Source organism: Protomyctophum parallelum (genome assembly GCF_964188405.1).
Source record: "Protomyctophum parallelum genome assembly, chromosome: 15".
Classification (NCBI taxonomy): domain Eukaryota; kingdom Metazoa; phylum Chordata; class Actinopteri; order Myctophiformes; family Myctophidae; genus Protomyctophum; species Protomyctophum parallelum.
The window spans coordinates 9,464,244-9,472,606 of NC_139710.1; positions in this window are offsets into that span (position 1 = coordinate 9,464,244).

Below are 8,363 nucleotides of genomic sequence, written 5' to 3' on the forward strand. Positions count from 1 at the left end.
GTCTGGGGAGGCTCAGCTTGGATTTCATTTCCAGGGGAGCGGGTTGAAACATTTTCTCTTTGACGCAATTGGTCAGAGCTACTGTCAGTCAAAGGTCTCAAGCATTGAAAGTCACTGTACCAAATCCCGCCCATATTGCATACCATGTCCCGATTGGCCGCCCCATTTCTCTGGTGTAGGAAATGGGCGTACAATTAAGCCTCTCCAGACCGTAATCCGCCAGCAGGCAATTTATTTTTGCCAACGGCTGATTCGGTCTGGTTTATTAACCAGGCTACAGCGGTCCAGGCACCTTGGCCGGTAGCCCGAGTCTGGCAGTGTGCTGCGGGTTCGACTCCCGATCCCAACGTCCCTCATGTCACCTTTACTCTAAGATCTCTCTCCCCCATTTCCTGTCAGCCTACTGTCTGTCCCTCTATAAAAAATATAAAATGAAGGCGAAAGCCACAAAAAGAAAAAACATCTCTTATTATGGCCTTATCCTTATCATATTATTTACAGGAGATCATTTGCATTCACCTCACTATATTTGCAGCAAACAGCCAAGAGTGTTTTATTTCCCTGAGTGCCATAATCAACCATTCAATTATAAGATTATGTCTATATTGTTCAGTTAAGTCAGCGGATTCAAGTGAAAATCAACCGATAATTCCCAGTAGGTTATAGCCTATACTTATCAAGCCGATCTTATCGATCTACTGCATGTACTCTGGGTGCAGCCAGCTACAGTAGCTAAGTAGATCTCTATTGTCTCCCCTAGCCGAAGGTATGGGGATTGGGGAGAGTATGTTTTGCGCTCCGTCCGTGTGTCCTTCCGTGCGTGCGTGCGAGGCACCTTTGGCCCCGTCGATGCCAAACTGTGCACACACAGTCCCTGGATGCCAACGACGAACCTCTGCCCCAAAATGTCCACAACGGCCTGTTATATGTTATAGTCATGTGATCAACACGGACCTGTCCGTTAACGCGTCCCCATAGTCCATCCCCATTGGTTCAGATTGCCTTCCAAAGTTTCCATGAGGATTGGTCCATTTTAAACCAAATGCCTCATATCATGAACACAGCGTGCGATTTCTGTGCAATTATGCACACACATTCCCACTAGGCAGAGGAAGAAATGCCATTTGACAAAATTCAACTCAGCCTCATGGTGGCGCTATAACAGGCCAACTCATGTTTTCACCAGCTATAACTGCACCTATCCGTGTACAACTTTGTATGTGCATTACTAAACATTATTTTATACAACCATCAGGTGACAGATTATTGCAAAAATAAAACTTTATAAATAATTTCTATACATCTCTCTGCATGAAACAAATGAAGCACATACTGTACAGTACAGTTGTTAATTTAGTTAGGTGTGTGTGTGTGTGTGTGTGTGTGTGTGTGTGTGTGTGTGTGTGTGTGTGTGTGTGTGTGTGTGTGTGTGTGTGTGTGTGTGTGTGTGTGTGTGTGTGTGTGTGTGTGTGTGTGTGTGTGTGTGTGTGTGTGCGTGCGTGCGTGTGCGTGCGTGCATTGTGCATGTTAAAAAGGAAGTAATTGTGTTAATTAGCAACATTTCCACACACATATGTGTCTTTCATGGCTAACTGTTAAATATTAACAGCACTCAGACACCTATTAACTTTCTTGTCACACTGTGTTTTGGAGGGAAGCAGGGGCCCCTTCAGTTTCAAAATAACCCTTGTTTTGTTGCCTACGCTTTTCTGCCAACACTCCTGGTATTTTCTCCCACATATACAGTAGTTACTCACAATGCAGTGGTTGTTATGAATTTGAAGAGATGCCGTGCAATACTCCTCAGGTTGTAATTGATTAGCAAACTATTCTTTGGAATTACAACTAAAGAGACTACTTGATATTCAAAGCACATCTCATGCCCCCACAGTTGTCCACAACTGCACTGTTGAATGGAACATTAGTTAGTAAAGTTCCAGAGACCAAATGAGAAGTGGAAAGATCTAAAGTATGTCTCTAAATATCTTGTTTGGGAAGAACCTGAAAATAATATGTTGCTATTCTTGTTTTGAATTAATTAATGTGACATGTTAATAGGCAAACATCATTGTACAAAAAAAGATAGGCCTTTGTACAAAAACATCATTATGTATGACTCAAATAAACTGTCAATAGCATATGTTATCAACTGGAAAACAATATTTGGTAGAATGCGGGCAATGCCCACTGGGCACTTGTTTTCTTACACAAACATAAGTTGTTGTGATACATTCAACTTAATCTCCATGGTAACCATGAATCCTTGCTCCACAAACTCTGATGTAATAAGCAAAGCCCGGTTCCAATAAAGATATTGTAAAACGTAATGTAATCCAATGCTTGGCCTTTTATACATGTTACAAAGACTCTGTCGCACAATTGCCACTTAAATAATTGTCTCCACCAGGCCAAAGGCATGGGGAGAGAGTATGTTGCACTCCCATCCGTCCGTCCGTCTGTGTACAGCTAATCTCCTACAGATTTTATCCATAAATCACACAAATCGGTACAGTCATGTGATCAACACAGATCTGTCCGATTGTCCATATTCCATCCTGCCTTCCAAAGATTGCAGGATTGGTCCATTTTGAACAAAATGCCTCAAATCGTGAACACAGAGTGCGATTTCAGGGGAAATTTGCACGCACATTCCCACTAGGCAGAGGAAGAAATGGCACTTAAAATGTTCAAATCAGACTCATGGTGGTGCTATAAATGGCGATTTGTGTTTTACCTGCTCCGATCTGTGTATAACTTATATGCGCACTAGCTCCTAGAGGCCAAGGAAAAACCTTTGCCCTCCATTTTCACTTCTGTCTTTTATACCGCATCAGGAGGCTGACCTATGTAAAACACATTTCTGATAATACTCCTTCAGATTGTATCAAACTTTCACGCAAATCGCTACACATGATCTCTATAGTCACGTGATCAACGCGGTTTGATTTTTCATATTCCATCCTGATTGGCTACGATTGACTATCTAAAGTTTGCCCGACTGGCCTGTTGGGCTGCGGTCAGCCCTGTGTCTGCTCGTGGGCTGCGGTCAGCCCTGTGTCTGCTCGTGGGCTGCGGTCAGCCCTGTGTCTGCTCGTGGGCTGCGGTCAGCCCTGTGTCTGCTCGTGGGCCACTTGTTGGCCGCGGGAGTATCTTGTACATTTATTGTGCTCTGCTAATAAATGATCACCACCTGGAGTTTCTTGTACTCTATCGCTCTGCTAATAAATGATCACCACCTGGAGTATAAAACCGTCTAAACCTTCTCCGGTGCTCTCCAGTTTTTAGCAGTCTCTTATGCATGGTAGGACTAGGGTGTCCTAAATTAATTAAACACATCTGGACGCCACTTAAAAGCGCACTGATTCCCCCACAATGAGTCCTAAACTGTTCTGTTACAAGTTAACCAGCCAAAGTAATCAGACTGTCCACTGAGGCGTACTGAACTGTTATCAGCACTGTCCTGTTCAACCAACCCCTGGTGCAGGAAACACAGCCTAGAAAACCCACCTCTTCAGACTCCATCTTAGCCCATAGCACTTGCCCCAGCCTCGACCCCCACCTTACAGGCATACAGCAGAGGCTCAACTGATGTAACTTAGATAGCAATAGATAGATAGCATTAGATAGCATGTAGACATTGCACTCTATAGTGTATACGCACGTTTTATATACTGTATTGATATTCCACTCTTAGGTTCTTATTGTCTCCACCAGGCCGAAGGCATGGGGGGAGAGTATGTTTTGCACTCCGTCCGTGTGTCCGTCCGTCCGTCCGTGTGTGTGTCCGTGAGCAGCTAATCTCCGGCACCGTTAACCCGGTCGTTGCCAAATTTTGCACACACACTCCCTGGATGAACCTCTGCCCCAAAATTTCCAGAACGGCCTGTTATAGCGCCATCAGGAGGCCGCTTTGTGCAAAACAAGTTTTTGCACAGTACACCTACAGATTTTGTCCAAACATCGCGCAAATTGGTACACAGTCTCTCTAGAGCCATTCAACGAAACGGGTCTTTCAGATTTCTCAGACTCCATCCTGACTGGTTAAGATTGGCTTCCAAAGTTCACAGGAGTGCTCAGTTTCAAACAAAATGCTGCAAATCATGAACACATCGCGTGATTTCCGTGAAATTGTGCACGCACATTCCCACTAGGCCGAGGAAGAAATGCCACATGAACAATTTCAACTCAGCCTCAAGGTGGCGCTATAACTGGCCGAAAAGTGTTTTTACCTCTAACTGCACGGATCTGTGGATAATTTACTTTTGTTGCCCTTTTATCCAACCACCAGATGAAGGCAACCTGCAATGTCCTACATTCCTATCTGACCTGTGCCCAGAAGGGCACTTTTTCTAGTCTTACATATGATTCTTGATGACTATTTTTATGTATTTGATGTATTACCATATTTTGTTCTTAGCGTCTGATAAATGCCTACATTGTAAATAATTTGTAGTACAAAATTCTGCAAATCATGAACGCAAAGTCCATTTGCTGTGAAACTGTTGCATGCACATTCCCACATTAGACTGAGAAAGAAATGCCACTTTTTCTATAGTTTGTTCTAAATGAATATGTAATGAACAACAAATTGTTTAGTTTAGATGTGTTTACTACTTTATTTATTTGTAAGATATTTTGTGCAAAACCAAAGTAGGTTAAGCAGATTTGGTCCTCACAACATATGACGCAGATCCTAGTCGCTCACTGTTGGGCCTGTCCCCAAGCAGTGCTAATAATCCTTCCTACAAACAAGCTGTCAGTTTCACTCACTTCTCCACAAATGTACTGTAATACCTGTTACTGGAATGTAGGGGGAATTAACCCATTCTGACCGGGCATCCATTTTGGTGTCGGCATCATGTCATGCTTTAGCTATTTAAAAATAGCAGATCTACAAGCTCATATCGCGCCACCGAGTGGCGCGATACGAGCTTGTAGGTCTGCTATTTTTTTTTAAATCGAAGAGCGACTGACATTTCTAGAATCTGATCTCAGGTCAGAATGGGTTCATCAGACCAGTGTGTGTCCGGCGGAAACCTCGTGTGAATCTGATCTCAGGTCAGAATGGGTTAACAACTGCCGCTGGTAGTTAGTTGGCAGAGGGCGGCTGATCTATAAGAGGGAAAGCTGTAATGTTGAACACAGAACATTTACTATAGGCCTAATCTGATGACCACGTCTGTCATTCAAACCCTGTGTGAGATCAAAACACATTAGATCCTGCGTACGGTATACAGCACGTACCTCTACAGAAGCTTATTCAAGATTAACCCATTCTGACCTGAGATCAGATTCATACGAGGTTTCCGCCGGACACACACTGGTCTGATGAACCCATTCTGACCTGAGATCAGATTCTAAAAATGTCAGTCGCTCTTAAATTTTTCAAAAATAGCAGACCTACAAGCTCGTATCGCGCCACTCGGTGGCGCGATATGAGCTTGTAGATCTGCTATTTTTAAATAGCTAAAGCATAACATGATGCTGACACCAAAATGGGTGCCCGGTCAGCATGGGTTAAGCAAAATAACTGGTATTATCCATAGTTGAGCACGCCACACGGGGGCACGCCTGTACTCATCAAAGAGGGACAACATTATTTAATGTCACAAAGATCCCCTGACCTTAAAACAGTACACCTTCGCTTCCTAAATGAAATCGACTGTATAACATGGATACGATACAATGCAGCAGTGGTGTGATGATAGGCATAGCCGCATTATGGGAATATGCCTATCACACCACTAACTAACATGTAATCACACCTGAACTATTGACATCAGAGATACAGGGGTATAGATGAACATACTACATCATTATAAAACAGTAACAGCTCAATATCTTTCTGCAAATTACTGTACAGTATATGTTACTTTATAAACACTTGCACTTGCAGAGAGAAAACTAACGTCTGAAGAAAATAAGTGCTACAGTTTAGGGACTGGTTCATCATTTGTCTCCTAATGACCTAATGTCCTAACACAGAGCAGGTCAAGTTAGCTATATGGTCAGCATTTATGGCTGTCGCTGTGATCTTCAGCTGATAAGGACAAGAATTGGACCTGAGTTGGCTCTGTACTTGGACCACTTTTTCCCTCTGCACCAAGCTGTGAGCTTGTAAATCTGTGGTTAATATTTGACCACACGTCCGTACCTCACTGACAGCAAGCAAGCACTCCAGGTTTGTGAAATACAAGATAAGCCCTGGGAATCATACCCTGGGTTGCGTCACCCAGTTCACAAGATCATAAAGATCATAAAGAGCACCAGATATTTACAAACTTAAACACAAAACGTAGTTAGAAGTTAGAATTGATATAGGCTACCTGTCCAAAAAACTAAAATTAAAAGTTGCAACATCAAAGTGAGTGATGAAATAGAGATGATCACTATAAAGAACCTAATGAGTGACTTCTCATTACGATTCTTAGAGCATAAATGAAGAAACACTGGATTGAGGCTATAATCTGATGCCCCATTAAGAAACGTAGTATGCAATTCCGCTCTTTCATGAAGTATAATTTAGACTTCCAAAGAATCTGTGTTGCAAACGGAAAAGACTGGAATGTAATTTCTTATGTTTTCACCACGATCAGGTTTCAGAGTTCATGTAGTTTAGCTTACTATGGAATTAAAAGTCTAGCCATGAGTGGGTGGACAAATCATGCCATGTGGCTGAAGAAAGTGGCTGCCTATACCTTCAAGCATGGGCATGACGGCCCAGGGGCCTTCACTTATTGCGGCCTCCAGTTAATATCAGAATACTGACGTGATTTCAGCTAATTTCTAGTATGCAAATGTTATTGTCCGTTTTATGTCCAATGTATTTGTATTTAGTTCATAAAGTTAACATAACTAAACTTCTGCATTTGAAATTAAATAAAAATTTTACTTTTCAGGATTCCAATTCAATTAAAGCTGCAAGCAGCGATAACCGGGCCCTCGCGTGTCTGTGCAGTGCACATTACGGGCAAATATCGTCCAATCAGAACTGGGTAGCACTTCTGAAGTCCAGTGAGGTGACTCATGACTTTGTACGACAAACAATTGTTCAATAGTTATGGCAAATGATAGAAACTATGGCATATCGACCAACAAGAAGAGGGGGAGATGCTAAGTTTGACAAATGAAAGGCAAGGACTCTGAACCAAATCCAATGACACCACGCACAAGGCTGTATGACAAACCGCTGAAAAGTTAAAAGACAAAATAGGAACTATCAAATATCGAAGAGGGGGCTCTGAATAAAGTCGATTGACAACACCCACAATTCTGTACAACAATCAGTTCAGTACTTACATCAGTACTTATAGATCTGCTATTTTCACTTCCTGTTTGGCGTTGACGTTTGACGCTTCGCCACGGCCATGCCATTTTACGAAAACTCACGATTTTGATAACTTTTCATCGATAAGGTGTTTTGTGTGCGCTGAGCGAGTTTTATTTGTAACGGACCATCCTGCTAGGAGGAGTTTGTCAAAGTGCGACTCGTGGAAATGGCATAAATTGTGACAAAACGCCAAAATAAATTCTAAATGGTTTAGGTCATGGCACCAAGAGACTTTTTTGTAATTCATGAAATGATACAGGTGTGTACCAATTTGCATACATGTGGGGCTTCAAGCACTGTAGGTGGCACTGTTGAGCCACGCCCCTTTTCGAGACGATTAAAATACGTAATTTTGTGCAAAGTTTGGCAAGTTTCGAGTACGTTTAGCGCCTCAAAAAATGCGATTCATTCAGGGGAATAAACAAACAATCATTGCGATTTCAATAGGGCTTCGCAATACTGTGCAGTGCTCGGACCCTATAATAATCATTGCGATTTCAATAGGGCTTCGCACTACTGTGCAGTGCTCCAGCCCTAAAAATAGCAAAAGATTATTCAGGATTTCAATTCAAATATACTGTAGCAAAAAAATAGCTGATCTACAAGCTCAAAATATAATATTTATTTGTGCCATCTGGAGTGAGCGTGGAAATATAGTGGCCCTCTCTATCGTCAAAGTTGCCCACCCCTGCCTTCAAGAACACTTGCTTGCACGAAGAAAGGTTTGGCATCAGTGTGTGTGTGCCTGGGATGAGTTGCTCCAATACAGAATATCTTGTTAAATGCTTCAGTGAACACAGATACACATGTGCTGTGCAGTTAAAGCTGGTGAACAATGGCATCGTGGAAGCACAGTATTGTATGTTCATGTTGGTATTGTTTTCAGCAGCCTCCATGATGTCATGGAAAACCAAGATTGCATGTTACAGAGGGGTGTCCACTCCTACAGGGCAAGGTGCCTCCATAGGCAAAAACAACTCTTGTAATGACCAGTCTCTCAGCATGTGTGCATGCATGCACGCACACACGCACG